General features: G+C 43.0%; 1 long non-coding RNA gene and 3 pseudogenes across 4 annotated transcripts in view; 1 reads left to right on the top strand and 3 right to left on the bottom strand.

Annotated features, from left to right (window-relative positions):
* The window catches only part of LOC309649494, a 913,024-nt gene that overhangs the window by 720,139 nt on the left and 167,329 nt on the right, over positions 1-25,556 (bottom strand). The window lies entirely within an intron of this gene.
* LOC309649473 (programmed cell death protein 5 pseudogene) lies at positions 14,527-15,172 on the top strand (annotated as a pseudogene). Its single transcript has one exon. The product of its transcript is annotated as a programmed cell death protein 5 pseudogene (transcript).
* Positions 15,252-20,199, bottom strand: LOC309649468 (small nuclear ribonucleoprotein-associated protein N pseudogene; annotated as a pseudogene). The gene has a single exon. The product of its transcript is annotated as a small nuclear ribonucleoprotein-associated protein N pseudogene (transcript).
* Positions 20,202-20,498, bottom strand: LOC309649480 (SNRPN upstream reading frame protein pseudogene; annotated as a pseudogene). The gene has a single exon. The product of its transcript is annotated as an SNRPN upstream reading frame protein pseudogene (transcript).

Genomic DNA, 25,556 nt, shown 5'->3' with positions numbered 1-25,556 from the left:
CATATATATGGAATCTAAAAAAAAAAAAAATGGTACTGATGAACCTAGGGGCAGGACAGGAATAAAGACACAGACGTAGAGAATGGACTTGAGGACATGGGGAGGGGGAAGGGTAAGCTTGGACAAAGTGAGAGAGTGGCATGGACATATATACACTACCAAATGTTAAACAGATAGCTAGTGGGAAGCAGCCACATAGCACAGGGAGATCAGCTCTGCTTTGTGTCCACCTAGATGGGTGGGATAGGGAGGGTGGGAGGGACACACAAGAGGGAGGAGATATGGGGATGTATGTATATGTATAGCTGGTTCACTTTGTTATAAAGCAGAAACTAACACACCATTGTAAAGCAATTATACTCCAATGAAGGTGTTAAAAAAAAAAAAAAAAGTCATGCAGTTATCTTTCAGCAGAACAGCCTTGGGCTGGAATAGCTCTTGTGTGTTCATTTACTCATTCTTTCATTTACATATTCATTATCATGTGCAGGACCCTATGTCATGTACTGGGCATAATATGGAAAGGTATAAGTCACACTTCTTATCCTCACAGTCTTACAGGTTTAAAAAACAGTAAACAAACACTTCTATTAATTGGTTATGATACAAAAAAGCACAAAATGCCAAAAGAAGCATTTTAGAAGTGAAGATGGAGGTCATGACTTACATCACAGTAGGCTTTGGGAAAACCTTCCTGAAGGAAATCACACATGCACCCACCTTTTAAGGGTAATTATGAATTTGTAAGATAATGGAAGGAGAAAGTGTATTCTAGGTGGCCCTGGTTGGAGACCTATTTAGCGGATGAGTGGTGATCAAAGGGGTTCTTAGGGTTGTACTCAGAAGGCTTAGCATGAGTATAGCACTCACAGGCGGCATGTGAGGGGCAGTTCAGAACAGAGAACTAAGGTTTCCCATGGTGGTCTTCTCATCTGCTGGGCTCAGATGTGGGTCCAGCAACTGAAGAGCTTCATGTGCTATCCATATGAAGACCAATCAATCAGCAAACTTCTGGAGAATCCAGCAATGCGGGATCATTCTAGCTCCCACTATGCTTAATTCTCTCCTCTGTTATTTTGGAGGGTCCAGAATATAAGGCTGTCTCCTCTCCACTCAGTCCAAAAATGAAGCAGAACCAAAATACTGGGAAGCCCCATTCTCTGGTTTTCTTTCTCCTTTTCACGCTGGGTTCCCTTTGAGGGACATTCTGAAGTCTCAGTGTAGATCACTCATCCTCTCTTCTTAAATATAACTCATGAAACTGTGCCTCCTGATAAACTCAGGAGTATCATGTTCAGCCAAGAGGTCTATGCCCTCAAGGAACATGTACTCCGTGTGGTTATGACTATACCCTGAAAGAGGCAACTGCTTCAGAGTCTCTGTTCTCATTGAGGGGGATCCTGCAATATTTCTCTTAGATTCTCAGATTATATTGTGTATCTGGTAGGCTGTCTTGTCCCTCAGGCATTCAGGAAAACAAAACTAGAAGCACCTCAAATTGCACAGTTGCCCCTTCTAGCTTTAAAATTCAAGGAATCAAGATGGACCTCATTTCCCTAATCTTTACAAACAAATTCACAGAAACCCTCTCTCCTGCAGACTTGTATAAGGCTGGTCTCTTAGTCATAAATCTGAGCATATGGCTTGTTAATATTAAAAAGAGGGGGAAAATAAAGTTATAACTAGCATTGGAAAGAAGACTAGCCTTGTTATTTCTTGGTTTATACCTGCATCTCACATCAACATGATATGTCCTAACCTACAGAACATACATACAATAGTTCGTCTTCAGGCACTACTTTTAGAGAACTTTTAAAAAAACAAGACAAGCCATCTGTTTCAAATGGGTTTCTTTCAAAACAAACCCTAAATCATATTCTTAATTAATCCACATGACTCTATCATCCATTAATGTACCTAACTGCATTTTCCCAGAATGCAGGTTAATTGTAGAAAAGAAAATAAAGTTATACAAAATTAGTTGACGTCTCACTCTGCTGAGCATTTCTGATTACAGTATTTCTGATTCATTTTCTAAGTTCTTTATATTAACTACCTGAACTAGCTCATCAGATAATGTGGTAGAGAGAATAATGGCTCCTCAAAGATGTCCACATCCTAATCTCTGAAACCTGTGAATGTAAAAGAACTTTGTAGACATAATTAAGGATCTTGAGGTGAGAACATCATCCTAGATTATCTAGGTGGGCCCAATATAATCACAAGGACTTAAACCAAGCAGGACCCTGTGGGGCTCCTGGGCACGGAAGCCTTTCTGTTCCCCGTTACTTGACTCCAGCATCCATGACCTTCCCTGAGTTCCAAAGGACAGATTCAAACAGTTGCTAATCCAGGAAGGGAAGGGATGCAAAGACAAGGGATGGGCAGCCAGGAAACAATAGTCCACCTCAAGGGATACACATAACAACTGTCTTTAAGTTCTTTAAGATAGCAGCATTCTTCATACCAGAGAAAGATCACCTGAGGCTACGTTAAAGGAACCAGAGAAGCTCATCAAGAAGATTACCCGAGACCAGATTAGAGGAGGCCTTGCACACACCCTAATCTTATCAGTAACCCCACCCTTGAACCGTTGCTATAAAACCCCTCATCAAATCCTCCTGGGTTGGGACACATAGTTTTTGGGGGCTGGAGCCCACTGTGTCCCCGTTTGCCTGGCAAAACAATAAAGCTATTCTTTTCTACTTCACCCAATGTCTCCAAGATTTGAGTCAGCACCAGTGCACAGAGGCCAAACTTTCAGCATCAGGATCATTATAAGACTGAGGCAGGAGGGAGGGGGAAAAGAGGTGTTGTTATTCAATGGGTATAGAGTTTCAGTGTTCCAAGATGAAAAAGTTCTAGAGTTCTGTTGCAAAACAAATGTACATATAGTTAACACTACTGTACACTTAAAAATAGTTAAGATGGTAAATTTTATGTTGTGTGTTTTTTACATAATAAAAAAAAGGGAGTGGGGAGACAGGAGTGTTAAGAGAAGGCAATGTGACAACAGAGGCAGAGGTTGGAGTGATGTGGGGTTAGAAGCCAGGGAATACGGGCAGCCTCTCTAAGTTACAAAGGGCAACGAATGGATTCTCTCCTAGAGCCTCCAAAAGAAACATAGCCCTTCCTACATCTTAACTTTAGCCTTGAAGACTCATTTTGGACTTCTGACCTCCAGCATATAAGATAATAAATTTGTATTGTTTTAAGCTAATAAGTTTGTAGTAATTTGTTGAGGAAGCAATAGGAAACTAATACAGACAATAATTCCTTCCATTTGCCCATTGGTTGACACCACTTTTATATATATTACACAATTTACTTTTATGATTTCCATTTTTCAGATAAGGAAACTGAGCTGTAGAGCACTGGATACATGTGTCCAAGAACAAATGATGAGTTAAGGCTATAAGGCAAATCTGATTCCTTGTCCTTTCTCTTCAGTGTAGCGGCTGTCTGTGATAACAGGTCCCATTTGCATCAATTTTTGTACCGATACTTCTTTTTATTGCCATGTAATTCTCTCAAGCTATAAAACGGTAGTAAGAGACATCTTGGCTCCTCTTTGTATACCTGTCATGATTTATAGGCTTTAAGGATATGCCCTCATACCCCTTGTTATAGACTGACTGTTCATAGGTTGAAGACCTAACTCCCATTATGATGATTTTAAAAGGTAGGGCCTTTGAGAGAGAATTAGATTTAGATGAAGTCATGAGGATGGGGCCCTCATGATGGGATCTGTGTCCTTATAAAAAGAGGACGTGACACCAGAGCTCAGCCTTCTTTGATTGGCAACAATCTCCCCAGAGGATGGAGAGGTTCTTCACTGCATGCCTTTATCCTAAGCAGACAAAGGTCAATTGACTGACCACTACACAACTAACTCTGGGTCAACATCTTAAATGACACTTTCCAGACAGAACAAACACAAGATTGGGTTTTTTTCCATACTTCATTTCATCTACTTTTCACAACCATCTGGTGAGGCAGGTACTCCAGGAACGCTGGATTGATTGATCAAGTGATCAATTGATTTTACTATTTTCACTACTTTAAGACAAAATGCTTTTTGAGAACATCAGATTCTTAGCTGCCTTCACATATCTATGGCTTATCCATCAGTATTAGCCACTTTTGTAAGTTTGAGGCCTTACCTGCTTCAGCCTTTATAGTTAAGAGTTGGAGGAATGGAAGGTATGTCTTGCAATTAGATTTTTACATCAGAATGGATTTGATTTTTGACATCAATGAACAAATTCATTTGTCTATCCCTGCACTGCAGGACTAGAAATCCATCATAATTATCTGCCAGCTGTTGGTTCACGCCAGTCATGGTTTCTTATTCAAAAATGTTTCCTAACCTCCAGGAAGTCCTCACTGAATTTGTAGTTTGCAGGTATCTAAAAGGTTTGCATTTTTAATGAATTCCTAATGTACTCATTCAAGCAAACAAGGAAATTATAACCATGGAACATTACATTTCAGACATTAATCATAACTGCTTAATAATACCAAACAAGGAGATTTTATTGCAAACTGAGACTTCTTATTTAACTTCAGAGTCAGAATAATTGTCACATTCGCACATAATCTAAATGATACCACACATTCCAAATGCCTACATTAAACAGTTTAGTCATAAAGAAATATTTTGTCAGTTAATTTAATTTAATTGCATGGCATAATCGTTTCACCTATTTCTCTAAAAACAGATATTTTAATAAGAGAACTACAAGGAGGTTATAAAAATCTCACTTTCTCAATTGCTAGTAAAGGTCTCCGCTGAAAGTTGCCAGACAATTACACATTCGGGGGGTTTCTATTTCCTCAATGTATTTGTTATATACCATTAGTCACCAGTGAAGCCCTTCACTAATAGCAATACCCTTCAACAATAACCCCAGAGAATTTAACACTGATTGATGGCAGGTCACCTGGAACTGGTTGGCAGAATTTCCAATTTTCTGTTGGGAAATTGCTTATTTCTCCAAGTCTATTCCCATTTTTACAAGTGGACAGAGAGCTGAGATTATACATTATTATATGTCTAAATATAAAATTGTGATGGATGGTGTCACACATTTAAAAGAGTTAAGCATTTAAGATTTAAAAAGTTTAAAGAAGTTTAAAATGTATTTTTAATCTTTCTCAGAAATTCATGGGCTGATCCATATTGGGGGAAATACTAAGAGACTGCCTAAGGATTGTCATTTATGCGGAGCATTATTATCATAAAATTACCCTTTTAGACTCTCATAGCAGTAGCACCATAACTTTCTTATAAATACTATATCTAAAGATCTCAGGCTTATCAAAAGACTGAAGAGATAAATAGGTTCTTTTTGTAACAGTAGTAACATTAAATTTGCCAGAGAAAAGAGGAAAGTAAGCAACCAAAACTCAAAAGCCACATTAAAAACAGAAGACAAAGTTTGCTATTTACATTAAACTATCGTTTGTTTAAAAACATATACTAGGGGTCGATTTTAAAAGTGTGCATTTAGGATGCTAAAATATCATATATTGCAGTAATATTACTGTATACCTTTGCACATAGAAACTCTACCAAATTCTTGAATTAAGCATTACGTCACTGGCTGCCTATATAAAGATATCAGAGGCAACAGGTAACACTCCAATGACAACTTTGAAATTTAGTCAATATGGGTCACTCCGGAGAGACAAACTAGCAAAACCCCCAAAATCTGCAATGCTCAACACAAGTGCTTAATCTATTTGAGGATTAAAAATGCCTTTATGACTTTAGATTTTTTGTACACACACACACACACACACCCAAAAACTTGTTAAAAAATAGAAACAGAAAGAACAAAGTTTAAAAATGCATAGAAAATTCAAAGAAGAACAAATTAAACTGATTTCTCTCCACTCAGAAATAATTAACATTAACATTTTGTTTCTTTTTTCATAGGCACATAAAAACACACAAAGATGTTACGTATATGCAGAGAGAGAGAGAGAGAGGAAGAGAGAGAATCATACTGGACAGTGAAAAGCCTGGTTTGCAAACTATACCTTTTCTTACACTCTATTATGAACATTTTACCACATTAAAAAATATATATACATATATTGGGCTTCCCTGGTGGCGCAGTGGTTGAGAGTCTGCCTGCTAATGCAGGGGACACGGGTTCGAGCCCTGGTCTGGGAAGATCCCACATGCCGCGGAGCAACTAGGCCCGTGAGCCACAACTACTGAGCCTGCGCGTCTGGAGCCTGTGCCCCGCAACGGGAGGGGCCGCGATAGCGAAAGGCCCGCGCACCGCGATGAAGAGCGGCCCCCACTTGCCGCAACTAGAGAAAGCCCTCACACGAAAACTAAGAGACCCAACACAGTCATAAATAAATAAATAAAATAAATAAATAAAGTATTAAAAAAAAATATATATATATATATATATACATATATTTATTTCTAAAAATGCCATTTTAAAGGCTGCATAGAGTTTCAATATATGGCTACCTAATGCACAGGTGAATAACCTACTGATGGACATTTAGCTTGTTTTGTTTATGTTATTTATTTGTTAAAGGATTATTTACGGAATATGTGTTCATTGCTCATATCTACCTTGTCCCACATTGGGAATACAAAGCCTCTGTTCTCACAGAGCTTTCATTTCTGGGACTGAGGGATAAAGACAGGCAAGAAAAACAATGCACACAAATAAATATAACAGCTGGTGATTAAGTCCTACAATAAAACTATAATAATCATAATAAAGCAGGTTAAGAAGACAAAGAGTGACAAGAAGTAGTAGATGGTCTCTATGATAGGAAGACCTTCGAACAGGGATCTGAATGAGGGTATGGCATTGGCCCAGTGGAAACCTGGGCGACAACCCTTCCAGATTCAGTAAAACAAGAGGTAGAAAAGGGAGTATGCTTGGCATGTTGAAATAATAAAAAGGAGAAAAGCATAAAAAAAACCCAAAAAACTTTTGTGTCTGAATCTTTACACATATCTTCAGAAAATATTCCTAGCAGTATATTTGTAAGGTCAAAAATATGTTCATTTTTTAATCAGAATTTTCTCAATATCTTATGAAAGGAAATTTTTTTTATTGAAATAGTTCTTTTAAAAACCGTCTATGTTATATCTCATTACTCAGTGAAGTATTAACAATCTCTAAAAATTAGTACACTCCCAAGAATCTGCTATGTATGTTTCTGTCATTTATACATACAACCAAGCCTATCATTTGACATTATTTAACAGTTGTTGGTGATAAATGTCAGCATGCCGTGATTTGCATGACAGCTATTTTGCATATGTTCCCTACCAGACTAGACCCTCACTGCACCACTGTATATGACAGCACTGCACATTCTAGAGATTCTGTAACTGCATGACTGATGTTGTATAACATTTCCTTTTTTATTTTTACTTTTTTTTTTTTTTAATAAATTTATTTTATTTTTGGCTGTGTTGGGTCTTCGTTCCTCTGCGAGGGCTTTCTCTAGTTGCGGCGAGCGGGGGCCACTCTTCATCGCAGTGCGCGGGCCTCTCACTATCGCGGCCTCTCTTTTTGGGAGCACAGGCTCCAGACGCGCAGGCTCAGTAGTTGTGGCTCACGGGCCTAGCTGCTCCGTGGCATGTGGGATCTTCCCAGACCAGGGCTCGAACCCGTGTCCCCTGCATTGGCAGGCAGACTCCCAACCACTGCGGCACCAGGGAAGCCCAACATTTCCTTTTTTATATTCAATTCACTCCTTAAGTGGTGAGAATGGTGACCATGTAGCATTTGCCTTTGTCACCTCAGCATCCAGCATAAATGCCTACCATGAGGGAGATGCTCTATAGGTACCTCAGATGAATGAATCAACAAAGACATCCTCCTCTGTAATGGCCTATATGGGAAAAGAAACTAAAAGAGTGGATACATGTACATGTATAACTGATTCACTTTGCTGTATACCTGAAACTAACACAACATTGTAAATCAACTATACGCCAATAAAAAAAAAACTTCTGTGATATTATAAGTGCGATAAGGACTAGCTAATAGCCAAAGAATAATAATTAATTAATTTTAAATAATAAGTTGTCAAAATGTATCAACAACCATCCGCCCCAGGAGGCTCTCTGTGATTTCTAGTGGCTCATTGGTCCCTTAAAGACTGCACATTTGACCCTTGAACAACAGGGGCTTGGGGCACCAACCCTCTTCACACAGTCAAAAATCCCTTATAATTTATAGCTGGCCATCAGTATACGTGGTACCTCTGTATCTCAGGTTCTGCATCTGCAAATTCAACCAGCCAGGGATTGTTTAGTACTGTAGCATTTACTATTGAAAAAAATCCATGGATAAGTGGACCCACGCAGTTCAAACTCAGGCTGTTCAAGGATCAACTGTGTAGTGTCTTAAAAGTCTCTTATCTTAAAATCATTTTAATCCTATGTGCTAATCCCACAGTTCTAAGCATGCCTGATAGAACAGGAAACATAAAATACCTCCCAGCAATTACAAATCATTTGTGTACATATTGTTGAATGCTAATATAGGCCAGGCATTGAATTAGGAGCTGGAGATGATATATTGACATGGTTCATGTGGATGGGAGGAGACACCAGAGCACACAGTTCCAGGAATGTGATACTTCTCCCCCTAGTTTTAGAGAGAGACGGTTTTGCTGTTGTTGTCTGTTTTGCATCCGGTTGGCGGGTAAAAGACCAAAGTTAAATTTACTGTCTCACATAAACACTAAACTGGCCAAGTGAACAGAAGGAGGGCCTGGTCTAACTCCTGCCAACCTTTTCCATTTTCTCTGACACTCCTCACCCTTCACTCACTGACTTATTAAAACTAAGATAAGCCAAGCCCTTTCCAGTCTCAGGACCTTGGAATGGTTATCTTCTGTGTTCATGCTCTGAGCAATCCACTCCTGGCTTTTCAATGTGACTGGTCCCTGGTCCTTAAGGCCCCACCATCAACGCCCCCTTCTCAGAGACACTGACCACCTTACATCAAATGTCACCCCTCCCCAGTACTTGGTTATTTATCCTTCACATAACCTACTTCATTTCCTCCATAATTCTTACAACTAGTGTGATGATTCTGTCACCGGCAAAGCCCATTAACAATTCCCGGGAGATAAAAATAGAAGCTGGGTAATAAAATAAAGTCAAACCATTTTTTTTTCCTTTGTGCTCATAGGGTGCCCCATGCAGAGGCCTAGCAGCCGGCACTTCAGACCAGAGCTCCCTGTGCAAAATGGCTATGCCCATCACCTCAGCTCAGCAGAAGTGCTGTGACGACACCTCAATTCAACATGGCAACAGTGGGCCATATGCAGAGATGCACTGCAATCTGGAGCCACGAGCAGCACAGCTGCACCCCACCCATAAGAACTCCACCCCCTCCCCGCTGAAGAAAACCCTGTAAAGCAGCCCTGCCACCAATGGCCTGCCCAGAAAAGTGTGTACTCAAAAGCACAAGCTTGCACCTCTCCCTTCTCTGATCAAAAAATAAAGCCTTCCTTTGCTTCTGAACCAAACTTAGTCTTAGTATTGGCTCCAATAACACCAGGCAGGAGAAAGGGTCAGTAACAAATTTAGGCAACCCAGGTGGGAGGCACTGTGGCCTTTTCCCCTGCACCTATCCACTAGGCTCTGGGCTCACCCTAGCTCCAGTGGGAGGACAGCTGAGGCTTTGGGAGGTTCGTGTGAGGATGACTGACTCTGGTCTTTGAGTTCACTCTGATGGGATAGAACAGCAGGAAGCCTAAGGCCAAATTCAGAGCAACTCTGCCCAGCAGCCTGATACCCAGTTGTGGTGTACACATAGGGTAGCCCTTAGAGTAATCTGGACGGCGCCCCCTTGAGGGGATCACACTGGGGTATCGTTGGTGATCAGAGACTGAAATTCACGTATGTCTGCCTGCTGCCTCTGGCTGGCCTTCCTGAGGTACCCGATGCCCGGGGACGGTGGGGATGAGAGGAAGCCCAGGCAGTCTTGCCTGTGGCCTCACCAGCAGTGCTGTCCCCTTAACCCCAGTACAAGGCAGTAGCGGCCACACCAGGACTTTTTGCCGTCCTTGCCAACCTCAGGGGTCAACACTATCATCCTCCCTAGTCACTTTCAGTTTGGTAAAGGAAAGTGGCCAAGAGGCGAGACCAAGAAGATGTCCAGGTATTGAGGACCGTCTGACAAAACGGAACAAGGTCGCGCAATCTGAGTTCAGGAAAAGGCACTGCAGACGCCCAAGTGAGAAAGGGTCCCAAGGTAGGTACGCAACCGGTGACTTGATCTCTCTTCCAGTCAGTGTTAGTTTCTCTGAAGTGGACTAGGGAGCACTGCGAGCCACTCACAAGACCAGGAACCCCATTATTGGGAAGCTCTTGAGCTGCTGGCAAGAACAAGAAACACCCACCACTCGACCTCTTCCCCGGCTGGCAAGGCGACACTTGAGTGAGTCTTTATCAACCAAGGTTCCACAGGCTCTCCTCCCGGTCTCAGCACAGAATCCCAGCTGCCCCAGCAATCTGGTGAATAACCTACGGGGATCCCTCAGGCCTTTAACTCTCACCCAGTGGGAAGTCTGCAAACTCCTCCTTTTCAGCCAAAAGGAGGAAAGAGAAGACCCCCACCTCAGAGAGCTATGCCACCCACTAAGGGACCAAGTTGGTCAGGAACTAATGTGGCTAAGCTCCTCTGGCCCGGAGGTTGTCCTGTCTAACCTCCTGTGGGATATCCTGACTGAGGAAGGACTATCTCAAGCATGGGCCGTTACAAATTCAAGGGGGACCCCCAGTTATATCAGAGTCCATGCCATTTGGATGCCCCCTATTTGGGCCTTTTTAGGAATCCATTAACAGTTTGGTGCTGGTTCCAAATTTCCCAAATCAGAAATCTTATTTGGGTCAAATCTTGTGACAATTCTGTGCCAACAAATCACTCTAACTGCCCTCTCAGTAGTTGGAAACAAATTCAAGTCAGAACATCTAAGGTACGGGGAACCAAATACCTACCATGCCGAAGGATAGCCCAGTAGGGTGCCTCCTGCAGAACTGGCAGTTTTTCAGGTATGACCTCCTGACTCAAAAACATTTAAGCTTCCTATGTAATACAGCCTGCCCCAATACCAGCTGGGAGATGGGGAAAGTTGTCCCGTCCATGGGTCTCTAAATTACACTATTTTACAATTGGACCTGCTATGCCAGAGACAAAAGAAATGGGGTGAAACTCCCTATGTCCAGTTTTTTTTGTATGGCCTTCTATCAGAACAAAGGCCTTCAAAAGGCATGTGGGCTCTCCGCCCCTGATAAGTCCTTGACCCTCCCCTGAGGACCTCCTTGATCTCTTCCCTAACCCTCCTCCTACTGCTCCCTCCCTGCCCTCTTCCTTCATATGTCCCAATTGGGGCCACAGGCCTGAAGGGCCCCCTCCATGCCAGCCCCCTCCCTCCAGAACCCAGCCCAGCAACTACACAATGCGGGACTAATTACCAGCCAGGGTCCAACACCCCACCAGGAAAAGTACTCCCTTTGAGGCAGGTGCTTGCTGGTGAAGGAGGGCTCTCACCCCATCCAGGTACACATCCCATTTACCACTTTGGATCTGTGTAGCTGAAAAGGTCATAGTAAGGGGTTGAAAGAAGATCCAGAGGGGTTCCTGAATCCGATTAGGGGAACGTTTCAAACCCATGACGCCACCTAGGCTGACATCCAGAGCCTCCTCAATGTACTCTTAATGGGGGAAGAAAAGGCCACAGTCATTTCAAAAGCCTGAGAGGAAGCAGACATAGAGAACAGAAATCATGCAGGTCATGCTATTTTCAGACCAGGGAAGCAAGTGGTCCCAGATAATAAACCCAACTGGGACCACTGAGACCATGGAGAAGCGGATGGAAGACAGAGACTGACCGGTTGTAAAAATATGATCCTAAAGGGAATCCAGGCAGCAGCAAAGAAACAAATTGGAATAAGGGAAATCAATCAGGAGCCAATGGAAAACCCTTCAGCATTCCTAGAGCGCCTCAGGGAATGTCTCTGAATCTATATGACCACTGACTCTGAGTCAAGGTTGCCTACTGGGTGTTTAATAACAGTGATACAGAGGAGAAAAAGTCAGAGGATAAAACGGCACGGAGGCAAGCCCACCCACTGGCCGTTGCCCTCCAATGTCAACCAGGCGGCACGGGAATTTGGACTAACTGCCCACGGAGACTCTTAACTCCAGTGAGTGACTCCCAACCCCCACCGAGGGATAGCAAACCGAGGAAACAAGGACCCAATCAGTGTGCCATATGTAAACAAGAGGGACACTGGAAGAAGGAATGCCCTCGCTGCCCCGGAAGGGGGAAGGAAATGGCAGATCCCAGCCACCACCCTCAAAGGCAGATGGTCTAAGTCAATGAAGAATGATGGGGTCAGGGGGCCTCCTAAGCTGGCACTTCAACTGAGGCCCCCGAGGAGTCCCAGCTGACAGTGGACACAGGGGAAAAGCCTGTTGAATTCTTAATCAACACTGGTGCCACTTACTCAGTTCTGAACACCAGATCAGGCAAACTCAGTCATAAGAGTTGTAAAATTATGGGGGTATCAGGGAAGGCCCAAGAAAAGGCATTCATAGAGCCATTAGAATGTAAATTGGATGAATACACACCCACCTATCCCTTCCTATATGTCCCTGAATGTCCTATAACCCTGCTAGAAAGAAATATCTTACATAAATTGGGGGCTACTATCCACCTAACGGGAGACAAACTAGAGATTGGCATCCCCTAGACAGGGGGCACAAGATGATAATGTTAACAGCTGAGGACAAACCTCCCCACAGAGCAAGTCGACCTCCATGGAGTAAATCCCAAGGTATGAGCCTAGGGATGGGTGGGACAAGCTGTAGGAGCCAGTCCCATGATAGTTCATCAAAAACCAGGACACACATGGCCCAACAGAAAACAGTACCCTCTCCATCAGGAGGCCTTCTGGGCATTGCCCCTGTTATACAGGGCCTAATTGACCAGGACCTAATTAGACCATGCTAATAAGCCTGTAATACCACCCATTCTCCCTGTAAAGAAACCCAATGGGGAATGCCAGATGGTGTAGGACCTCAGGGCAGTCAATGAAGCCCCCAAGGATATACATCCAGTCCTCCCTAACCCCTACACCCTGCTGGCCGCTCTATTTTCCCCAAGTCCTGGTATTCTGTATTCGATTTAAAAGATGACTTCTTCTGTATTCCATTAGCCCCAGACTCACAAGAAAGTTTTGCTTTTCAGTGGCAGGACCCAAACCCCTTAAAAAACAATACTGCTGGACAGTCCTGCCCCAAAGGTTCAAAAATTTCCCTACCATCTTTGGAGAAACTTTAGCTAAAGACCTGAAAGATCGACATCTGGAGGAGGGAACCTTCCTCCACTATGTAGACAACATTCTGATCGCCAGCCTGATTAAGGAAGGCTCTGAACCATCCTGAACCACCTAGCCAATAAAGGATATGAGGTGTCCAAGAAAAAGGCTCAAATAGCACAAACTAGGGTGACCCACTCAGGCTTCGTTCTCACAGAAGGTCAGAGAAGCCTACCCCAGGAAAGGAAAGAAGCCATTTGCAGCCTCACCTCCTCCTAAAACTAGAAGACAACTTAAGGGTTTCCCGGGGATGGCGAGGTTTTGCCACATCTGGATCCCTAACTATGGTCCATTAGCTAGGCCTCTATATGAAAAGTTCAAAGGAAAGGATGATGATCGTTTTGAATGGAATTCAGAATGCGAAGGGGCCTTTCAAGAATTGAAAAAGCAATTACTTCAGGCCCCTGCCCTAGCCCCCCCCCCCCCAGATTTAGTTAAACCCTTTGACCTTTACATTCATGAGAGAAGGAGGATCTCCTTGGGGTATTAGGTCAAAACCTGGGACCCTTACTCGGGCGGTTGCTTATTTCTCTAAACAATTAGGTCAAGCCACAAAGGGATGGCCTCTTTGCCTTCGGGCTGAGGAAGCTACTGCAGCCCTGATAAAGGAGGCTGAAAAGTTAATGTTTGGTCAGCCACTCACTATATGGACTCCACACCAGATTCAGGTTTTAGTAAGTTCTAAGGGAACAGAACGGCTATCCCCTGGAAGGTCGATTCAAGTTCAGACTATGCTTTTAGACAATCCAGTGGCTATCATAATAACCTGTCACGCACTAAATCCTGCCACCCTAATACCCACAGAAATGGGGTCCCTGGAGCATGACTGTATAGAAACCACAGACGCCATCTATTCCAGTTGCCCCAAGCTAGGAAGTGAGCCTCTTCCAAATGCCAAAAAGGAATGGTTCACAGACAGGAGCAGTTTTATGAAACGGGGAAAAGTCTGGCAGGATACACTGTAACCTCCTAGACCCAAGTCACAGAAGCAAGAAGCCTACCTTCCAGGGACTTCTGTCCAAAAGGCAGAGCTGATAACTCTCACACGAGCCTTAGCGCTCAGGACTGGGAGGATCTTAAATGTTTACACAGATTCCCAGTACGCATATGCCATCCTCCATGCACGTGGGGCTATTTGGAAGGAAAGAGGTATGCTTACTGCGGAGAATAAACAGCTGGAACATGGCTTAAGCATACTGAAGCTCTTCGAAGTAGTACAGCTTCCCAGAGGTCTCTCTGAGTGGACTGGAGCGTGGCCGCGGCTGCTCGCTCCAGACGGCCACACCATGGCGGAGGAGGAGCTTGAGGCGCTGCGGAAGCACAGGCTGGCCGAGCTGCAGGCGAAGCACGGGGACCCTGGCGGTGCAGCACAACAGGAAGCAAAGCAAAGGGAAGCAGAAATGAGAAACAGTATCTTAGCCCAAGTTCTGGATCAGTCAGCCCGGGCCCGATTAAGTAACTTAGCACTTGTAAAGCCTGAGAAAACTAAAGCAGTAGAGAATTACCTTATACAGATGGCACGGTATGGACAACTAAATGGGAAGGTATCAGAACAAGGTTTAACAGAAATCCTCGAAAAAGTAAGCCAACAAACAGAAAAGAAAACAACAGTTAAACTCAACAGAAGAAAAATAATGGACTCTGATGAAGATGACGATTATTGAATTTAAGATGTCTAGAGACTGGGACTTATTGGAGCAATTCTAGGGCAGATAATACTTGGCAGAAGTTAAGATCTTGATGGGATGTTTACTTTGTTTATTGTCTATATGCCTTTCAAAAATAAACTTGTTATGCAAAATTAAAAATTAAAAAAATAGTAGTACAGCTTCCAAAAAAGGTGGTAGTAACTCATCGTAGGGGTCGCCAAAAGGGGGATGCAGAGGGAAACAAGGCAGATGCGATTGCCAAAAGGGTGGCCAGAGAACTAGTAACTTGGCAACTACCCCTCATACCTCGAAGGCCAGATCCATCCAATTATTCCCCAATCTGCATAAAGGAAGAAATAGACAAAGTGCAAAAACGGGGCTTCATTAGAGATCTAGGAGGCCATGGATGGCTAGTTAATGAACATGAGCCATACTTCTTTCCCCAACTGCAGCTTGTCAAGCCATCAGGGAGGCTCATCAACAAGCTGACTATGGGAGGGAAGCCCTATATAATTGGTTAGTTGTGGTTATGGTAACTCCTGGCATGAAAAGTATAATCAGTCAGATAGTTGAGACATGCTGCTCTTGCTAATATGTCGGCCATGTACCTTGAAGTGACTGGTGTCCTTGTCACCCATGCCATGCGGCCCAGCCCCCGGGTGCAGAAACTGCTTTTAACCATAGAAGCTAGCTGTGTTCTACCAACAGGATGCCACTAAAGGCGCACAACAAAACCAGACCAAACTGGCTAGATCCAAGATAGCAGGCAAAGTGAACTAAAGGTCACCGCTTTTCTTCCCCTCATTTATCTCTGTGTTTCCATACCAACTCCTGAGAGCTGAACAACACTTGCCCAGATTCATTTCTGTGTTTGTTTCAAAAGTACCTGGTGTTCGGCAGAGATGTTTTGCAGCTGTACTTTGAGAGGTATATGTTTTGAGAGATATACAGTGGTCAACCGCCCCAAACCGGCTCTGAATTGACCACAGGAACGCACCTGCGCAGATGAAATCTGGAGGTGTCTGAAAGTTACCTTTACTTCATTACCACACTAAGATCTCCACCCAAAGGGGCATTTGTACTCTGCTAGACACAGTTTGTGCATGTGCAAGAGGGCCTTGCGTGTGCAAGAGGGCCTGAGGGACTGCGCATGCCCTGGCTGTTCCTAGAAATCACCGTCCTTTTCCCCAGTTTCTGATGACGCACTTGCCTCTCACCCCTTAAAAGTCCCCCACTTTCCTCCTTTCAGGAAGAAGGTGCCTTTAGAGCACGAGTTACCCTTCTCCATTCCCTGGCCATTGAATAAAAGCCGGTCTTGCTTGCGCCAAACTCAGTTTCATTATTGGCAGCACGAACCTGAGGGGGAAAGAACACCCTGACCGAGCCAGGGGGGGCTTCAGTTCACCTAGGACCTCAAGAGGGGGGCCTCACGTCTAATTCGGTAACATCCTCTGTCTCCAAAAGGTTAAATTGCCTCACTCAGGGATACGAACAGTTAGGGCCAAAGCCTGGTGACATACATAGCTAAAGGTAGCTAGGGAGTTCTCCTCTACCCCGGGTTATGACGACGCCCGAAATCAGTAGGCAATACTTACAGAAAATGAACCTGCACCCTTCCGCGCCCCTTGAGAATGAAGAGCAGAACAAAAGACAGAGGAGAGATTTTTTGCCACCGGTAAAGTCCATTAACAATTCCCAGGAAATAAAAATAGAAGCTGCGTAATAATGTCTAACCTTTTTTTTTTTTCCTTTGTGCTTATTCTAGTTTCACCTGCCCATAGGCTGCCACACGCAGAGGCCCTGTGCCCAGCCCTTTGGACCAGAGTTCCTAGTGCAACACAGCTGCGCCCGACACCTCGGCTCCACGGCCCCGTGCAGACGCGCGGCGCACAACACTGCGATTCAAGATGGTGGCGGCGGGCCCGTGTGCGGAGACGCTGTGCGTGACACCGTGACCTGGAGCGTGAGCAACACGCCTGCGCCAGACCCGCGAGAACTCGGCCCCGCTCCCCGCTAGGAGAACTCTAGCAGCCCCGCCTACGGCCTGCCGGGGAGAGTGCGAGCTCGCACCTCTCCCTTTTTTGATCAAAGAATAAAACTTTCCTTTGCTTCTGAACCGAACTCAGTATATCATTCTATTTGGCTCCAACGACACTGGGCTGGAGGACCCTGTTGAGGCCGAATCGAAAGGGTTGTTAACTTTTTTGTTGATCAGTTTCTTGTTTACTTGTTGTCCGGTTCCCCCACTAGAATGTGAGCTCCAGTTACCACGTCTCTCCTGCTCAATTCAGTGCCCCAAACCGCACCTGCCCGATACGGGCACTCAGTAAATGTGAGAATAAAGATAAAACTAAAGGAATGAGAGAATGCATGAGCAGACTTTGATTACAGATATCCCACGACAGACTAGTCTCCAAGGGTGACCTACAGCATGTAACTCGAACTACATTCCATAGAAAGAAGCATGCCCTGGGAATTCCCTGCCGGTCCAGTGGTTAGGACTCCACACTTTCACTACCGAGGGCCGGTCGGGAACTAAGATCCCGCAAGTCGAGCAGTGGCAAAAAAAAAAAAAAAAAAAAAAAAAGCATGCCCCGAAGAAGTTCTTAATCCCTGATCTAGAGTTATCACATATTTGAGCATACACTCAGCCTACTAAAATGATACAGAATATGTGATGATATGCTTTTAATCTTTTATGCAAAGTTAAATATAGGATAATATACACAACCATTTTCCTTTCGAAACATCATAATTCATCATTCTAATCAGGGCAGGTATGCACCAAGCTCTGCTGGCAATGTGTTTCCAATTTCTTTATCCACCTCTCCTTTGCTGTACCGCCATCCACTTGCTAACTACATGGTCCTCAGTATCATATTTAGGAGTTTAATTCTGGTAAGAAGTGGATGTTCCCTTTTTCTTTGGCAATTATGGCCAAGTTGCTGGTGCTCTGAGTAACTATTAGCATTGTAATTAGTCACGTAGACGTCTATTTCATTCAACGTATTCATTATCATTTGAAATTATTTATTTTGCCTCTCCAGTAACATGTCAGCTGCATGACAACAGAAATCTTGTCATAATTGTTCTCCTTATATCCCTCTCGCCACCCCATCCCCAGTGCATAAAACACTACTAAACTCAACACTGGCACTTAATAAATTTTTGGATGAAAGTACAAATGATTGAATAAATGAATGAACCAGTGAACTGTGTCTCACTGTTAGCTATGGATTTCATGTGTAAGATGTCTTTCTATTCTTGTCTGTTTCATCAGCTTTAGCTGTACTGAGTTACCCATGTAAACACAGGCAGAATATAGAAACCTAGCTTCAGTCAATGGTCATTATTTCTAGAAAAAATCCAAACTGAATGATGTTAATTTTGTGTCCCATGTTCCTCATATGCAAACTTAGTGAAGCAGATGCTGTCATTGCTCTGACACCATCTGCAGCTCCTTCTATACCAAGGACTGCTTCTCTTCCTTATGATGTTTTGGAATATGATAACATGACAGTGCCTAGGAATTAATGCCTCAGAAGCAATCCTCAACTAACGAAGGGTAGGAGCTGGCGGATAAAATCTAACGCTTCCCTGTCCTTCAGTGGAACAATGCTGAGGCATATTCTATACAGCATTTCCAGTGGCATTTGGAGCCCTGGTTGCCCACGGCAGACACCACTAATTAACAGAACTTATTTGGTTTTCCTCCCTTCCTTGACTGACTTCTCCACTCTCTCATAGAAGACAGAGTACCTGATATCATTGCCCTGGGATTGAATCCAAATCCTTGTCCCCTGGTCTCCTTTTGGGATGATACGAGGTAAGACATTGGGGAATAATGTAAGTATCTATCACATAAAGTTGTTGAAAGGATTCATTGAGTTAATACAAGTAAAGTGATTAGAAGAGTGCCTGGGATGTAGTGTATGGTTCATAAATGTTACTTATGAGTTGTTATCTAGAATTATTTGTCTCCTCTGACCTACTTCCCCTTAATTTTGCCAATATTGGGTCTCTATTTGGGTCCACACCTTTCCTCTTGATAGTTGTCTCAATCCCCAATCAATCTCTGAAATTTCTAGATGAAGTTCATCTACCTCCTTTTGAACCCACTTTTCTTTATCGCTCTATGCATTTATCAGCTAATATTAATGCAGCAGAGGGGACAAAAGCTCACAAACACTACACACATTCCACAAGACGCACTGCAGGAAAAAAGTGACTAGGAAGGATCAATAGTATCCTAGGGTCTTGGTGGCCACATTCATGGTGGAGGTGGACCTCTTATTCCTGGTGGAGGGGGTCTCATTCCTGGAGCGGGCATGCCTATTGGAGTCCCTCAAGTAGGGGAAGCCTAATTGGTGGGCCCATGGGTGGTCCCATACCAGGTGCAGGAGCCATAATTCCTGGAGGTAGGGTTGCTCAACCAACAGGTGTGGGGGCAGACCCCTGTCCTGGTGGATACTGAGCTGGGGCTCCAGCAGTGCTGGCAGTAGCAGCACCTGCAGCAGCTGCTACAATGTCTCTTCCCTGTAGGGTCATTACCTGTTGGGATGCCACCCCCAACCCCTCGGGCAGGGCCTGCTAATCTAGTAGGAGCCTGGGGAATTGGAACACCTCTGCCAGCTGCTCTGCCAACCACAGGGCCTCCTCCAGCTCCAGCAAGTGATATCCGAGCAATGCCAGTATCTTTGGGGGGTGGTCCCTCCACAGTCATGGAAACCAAGTTCTCCTGGCACAACAACACCAGATCCAAAGCCTGCTTTTCTTCACTCTCTGGCTGCTTCGAATTCTTTGGCTTGATCTTCCTGAACTCATCACAATCACAGAGCATCAAGTTCATATGCTTGTCAAAAGCCTTAAAGGTGCCAGTGAAGATCCAAGCATCGTGCAGGACACATCTCATCCTATAGTCAATGTGCTGCAGCATCTTGCTGCTCTTTCCCACAGTCATGATTGCTGCTCCACCAAATCCAATGTCCACAGGAAAGTTTCGGGATCCTTAAGACCTAAGGGAAGGCTACAGATTAAGGTATGTCGAAGGTTCTCCACCAAACAATGCAAGCTGGGGCAGAAGCTTCAAACAGTAGATAGAGCCTGTTTTTATTTTGTTTGTTTTCTCTTGAAATCAGCTACCTGGGTGTCCCAATACTGCTTTAACCACCTCTTGGTATCTCAGCTGAGAATGCCTGTCTCAGTTCTGCATGGAAATCCACCACAGAGACTTGCTGCTGCTGCTGAGATCGCCTCGGGTACAGGTGACACTCCTGGTTGCTCAGTGAGGCTACCCTTCTATGTTTGACTTGGACTTCTACCTCTGGTACGTGCTGTTCCGCAGTCCACCTCAGGTGTAAATGGTCACTGGCCCCGTTCCATCGCACCGCTGGCCTCAGAACAGAACAGAACAGGTCAGGCATCTCCAGCGGCCGCCCCACTCTGCGCTGCTCCTGCCACCGCAGCACCATCCAAGCACTCCGGCTCAGGCTGCACATGTGTGGCCACCCCCCTGAACCCACTTTTGATAGCTGCCTTTCAACTTGCCTTTCTCTAGGCCATCCCCAACAGCTTCAGAGGTAGGAACGTGAAACTCGACAGATCTGATTTAAAAGACTTAACATCACTGCTGAGAAATAGCTGAGGAGACACAGGTTTTCCTGTTTGGCCATTTTCCCCCTGGAGAAATATATTGCTAAGGCAACTGCTAGGTGAGCATTTAAGAACAATTATAGTAGATGCAACTGACCAAGTATGTTGCTGGAAAATCTCATTCTCCTTTCTTACTGGTGTCAGTGCTCTGAATTTCTTGAGTTAATTTTCAGCTAAGATTTATTCTAGAACAATTCCAGAATGTCTGACTTTACAAAGCAGCTGTGTCAATTCCCTTAATGTGTTATGAGCTATGACTTCGCTATATAAAAACCCTTAGAATACAGTCAGGTAGTCACCTTTTTGATATTCATTTTTATCCTTTCTCCCAATGATTAACGGCTATGAAATACTGTGAATATGCAATAAATACATCTTAATGGATTAGTATTAAAATTATAAAACAGTAAATTTTCTTTTGCATGTGGATATCTCTGCAACAACCAGATAATCTCTGTTTAAACTAGCTGCCCCAAGAACCCTCCTACACTGTTGGTGGGAATGTATGTTGGTGTAGCTACTATGGAAAACAGTATGGAGGTTCCTCAGAAAACTAAAAGTAGAACTACCATATGATCCAGCAATCCCACTCCTGGGCATATACCCGGACAAAGCTATAATTCAAAAAGATACATGCACCCTTATGTTTATAGCAGCACTATTCCCAATAGCCAAAACATGGAAACAACCTACGTGTCCATTGACAGATGAATGGATAAAGAAGATGTGGTATATATATACAATGGAATAAGACTCAGCCATAAAAAAATAAGGAAATAATGCCATTTGCAGCAACATGGATGCAACTAGAAATTATCATGCTAAGTGAAGCAAGTCAGAAAGAGAAAGACAAATAACATGTGATCTCACTTATATGGGGAATGTAAAATATGGCAAAAATGAACCAATCTACAAAACATAAACAGACTCACAGTAAAAGAGAACACACTGTGGTTGCCAAGGGGGAGGGGGAGAGGGAGAGGGATGGACTGGGAGTTTGGGGTTAGTAGATGCAAACTATTACATTCAGAATGGATAAACAACAAGGTCCTACTGTATAGCACAGGAAACTATATCTAATCTCCTGGGATAAAGGATAATGGAAAAGAATTAAAAAAAAGAATGTATATATGTGTATAACTGAGTCACTTCACTGTACAGCAGAAATTAGCACAACATGGTATATCAACTTACTTAAAAAATTAAAAATATTCTATCAAACACTTAGAAAAGAGCTAACACCTATCCTTATCAAACTCTTCCAAAATATAGCAGAGGGAGGAACACTCCCAAACTCATTCTACGAGGCCACCATGAGAGTGGCATGGACATATATACACTACCAAATGTAAAATAGATAGCTAGTGGGAAGCAGCCGCATAGCACAGGGAGATCAGCTCTGTGCTTTGTGACCACCTAGAGGGGTGGGATAGGGAGAGTGGGAGGGAGATGCAAGAGGGAGGAGATATGGGGATATATGTATACGTATAGCTGATTCACTTTGTTATAAAGCAGAAACTAACACACCATTGTAAAGCAATTATACTCCAATAAAGATGTTTAAAAAATTAAAAATAAAAATAAAAAATAAACTCGCTGCCCCCAAATTTATAACCAAAATTATAGATGTTAAAATACCTTTGTGATGAATTAGTCTGACATAATTGTGATACATATAATGAGGATGACTTCTCTTTATCAGTTATTTTAAATTGTGGTGAAATATAAATAAGATAAAATTTACTGTCTTAACCATTTTGAGGTTAATACAGTTCAGTAGTGTTAAGTACACTCACATTTTGGTACAACCAATCTCAAAAATTCTTTTCATCTTGCAAAACTGAAGTGCTACACCCATTAAACAACTCATTTCCCCTTCCCCTGAGTCACTGGCAACTAACCTCCTTTCTCTATGAATTTTTTACTCTAGGTACTTCATATAAATGGAATCACACAGCATTTGCCTTTTTGCATCTGTCTTATTTCACTTAGCAGAATGTCCTCAAGGTTCATCCATGTTGTAGCAAGCATTAGAATTTCCCTCCTTTTTAAGGCTGAATAATACTCCATTGTATGTACACACCACATTTTGTTTATCCATTCATCCATCGATGGACACCTGTATTGTGCCAACTTTTTGGCAATTATGTATAATGCTGCTATGAACACAGTTGTGCAAACACCTCTTTGAGACCCTGCTTTCAGTCCTGTTAGGTATATACACAGAAGTGGGATTGCTGAATCATATAGTAATTACATTCTTAATTTGGGGGGAACTGTTATACTGTTTTCCATGGCAGCTGCACCATTTTATATTTCCACAAACAGTGCACAAGGACCACAATTTCTCTACAAGGTGACTCCATTTTTTCAACTATCTCTGAATGTTACATCTTGGTCTCCATTTTCTTTTAGCCTTTCTTATAACTTGTAAAGATCCTATTTACATACTCTTATTTACCTTTGAACAATTTTTAAAAACTAATATTCACTGAGTGCCTACTTTTGATCTTGGGGATTTTTTTTTTATTGAGTAAGCACTAGCCCCTAAGCTCTAGAACCTCTCTGACTACTATAATACGTATAAAAATACTTGAAAATTACAATGTGATATGAAATTGTCTCATATACATATGTAAAAAAATACTGTAACAATGTCAGTTGACATTTCAAAGAGAATACAGCATTGTGGGGTTTTTTTTTAACATCTTTATTGGAGTATAATTGCTTTACAATGGTGTGTTAGTTCCTGCTGTATAACAAAGTGAATCAGCTATACATATACGTATATCCCCATACCTCCTCCCTCTTGCATCTCCCTCCCACCCTCCCTATCCCACCCCTCTAGGTGATCACAAAGCACCGAGCTGATCTCCCCGTGCTATGTGGCTGCTTCCCACTTGCTATATATTTTACATTTGGTAGTGTATATATGTCAGTGCCACTCTCTCACTTCGTCTCAGCTTACCCTTCCCCCTCCCCGTGTCCTCAAGTCCATTCTCTACATCTGGGTCTTTATTCCTGTCCTGCCCCTAGGTCCTTCAGAACCATTTTTTTTTTTAGATTCCATATATATGTGGAATGAATGAAAAGAATGAAATTAGAACACTCCCTAACACCATACACAAAAATAAACTCAAAATGGATTAAAGACCTAAATGTAAGGTCAGACACTATAAACCTCTTAGAGGAAAACATAGGCAGAACATTCTATAACATAAATCAGAGCAAGATCCTTTTTCACCCACCTCCTAGAAAAATGCAAATAAAAACAAAAATAAACGAATGGGACCTAATGAAACTTAAAAGCTTTTGCACAGCAAAGGAAACCATAAACAAGACAAAAAGACAACTCTCAGAATGGGAGAAAATATTTGCAAATGAAGCAACCGACAGAGGATTAATCTTCAAAATATACAAGCAGCTCATGCAGCTCAATATCAAAGAAACAAACAACCCAATCCAAAAATGGGCAGAAGACCTCAATAGACATTTTTTTTAATTAATTAATTAATTTTATTTATTTTTGGCTGTGTTGGGTCTTCGTTTCTGTGCGAGGGCTTTCTCTAGTTGCGGCAAGCGGGGGCCACTCTTCATCGCGGTGTGTGGGCCTCTCACTATTGCAGCCTCTCTTGTTGCAGAGCACAGGCTCCAGATGCGCAGGCTCAGTAGTTGTGGCTCACGGGCCTAGTTGCTCCGCGGCATGTGGGATCTTCCCAGACCAGGGCTCGAGCCTGTGTCCCCTGCATTGGCAGGCGGATTCTCAACCACTGCACCACCTGGGAAGCCCCTAAATAGACATTTTGATCTAGACTGCTGAGAAGGAGTTTCAAGTTGAAAAGAAAGTGTAAGGGAAAAGTGCATTATAAACTGGCAATAACATATATACAAAGGCAGATGGGTTTGAGAGACTGGGACCAGTTTGGTCCCCAAACGTATTAAATGTCATGCAAAATTCTTGTTTATGTTTGTATCAATGCATATAATTAAAATTTCATTCATGAAAGTATAAAATGGAATGGAGATAGAGTCCATCCCCCAGATTAGTTGCCTTTTGTAATCAAGCCCAACCCAGATCCAGGCATACAAAGCTTAACTTTGTTATTAGACCACCGTGATTTAGCCAGTCATCTGGGATTGTGACAGGGGCAGAAGGTAGATGCTCCACGGTCAATCGGATATGGAGTGTTTAAAAAAACCTATGAACCATGTCTCCATTAATCTGATCATGTCATAGAACCACTGTAACCGTAAGTAAGGGTCTCTCTGTATGGGGCACCATGATAGACATTCCTTTAAGAGAGTCCTCATCATCCTTGCATGATTAAAATCAAAGTCATAGAAAACTGACACAGACAGATTCCAAGAACATCTGAATACAAAGTTCCATCAAATTACATTTATTTATTTTAATTATTTTTGGCTGAGTCAGGTCTTAGTTGCGGCATGCGGGATCTTTGTTGAGGCATGTGGGATTTTCATCATGGTGCACCGGCTTCTCTCTAGTTGTGGTGTGCGGGTTTTCTCTTCTCTAGTCGTGGCGCGCAGGTTCCAGGGTGCATGGGCTCTGTAGTTTATGGCACGTGGGCTCTAGTTGACGTGCATGAGCTCAGTAGTTGTGGCACGGGGCTCAGCTGTCCTGCAGCAGGTGGGATCTTAGTTCCCTAACCAGGGATCAACCCCACGTCCCCTGCATTGCAAGGCAGATTCTTTACCACTGGACCACCATCAAATTATAAACCCACACAAATGTATATGTCATATATATATATAAAAATATATATATGACAGGTATACTTACATATATAAATATATGGGGTATATATATATATATACATATATACACTTTAAAAATATTACTGAGA

The sequence above is a fragment of the Balaenoptera physalus genome (assembly GCF_965194825.1).
Source record: "Balaenoptera physalus genome assembly, chromosome: 19".
NCBI classification, from domain to species: Eukaryota; Metazoa; Chordata; class Mammalia; order Artiodactyla; family Balaenopteridae; genus Balaenoptera; species Balaenoptera physalus.
This window is presented reverse-complemented; position numbering and strand designations above follow the sequence as displayed.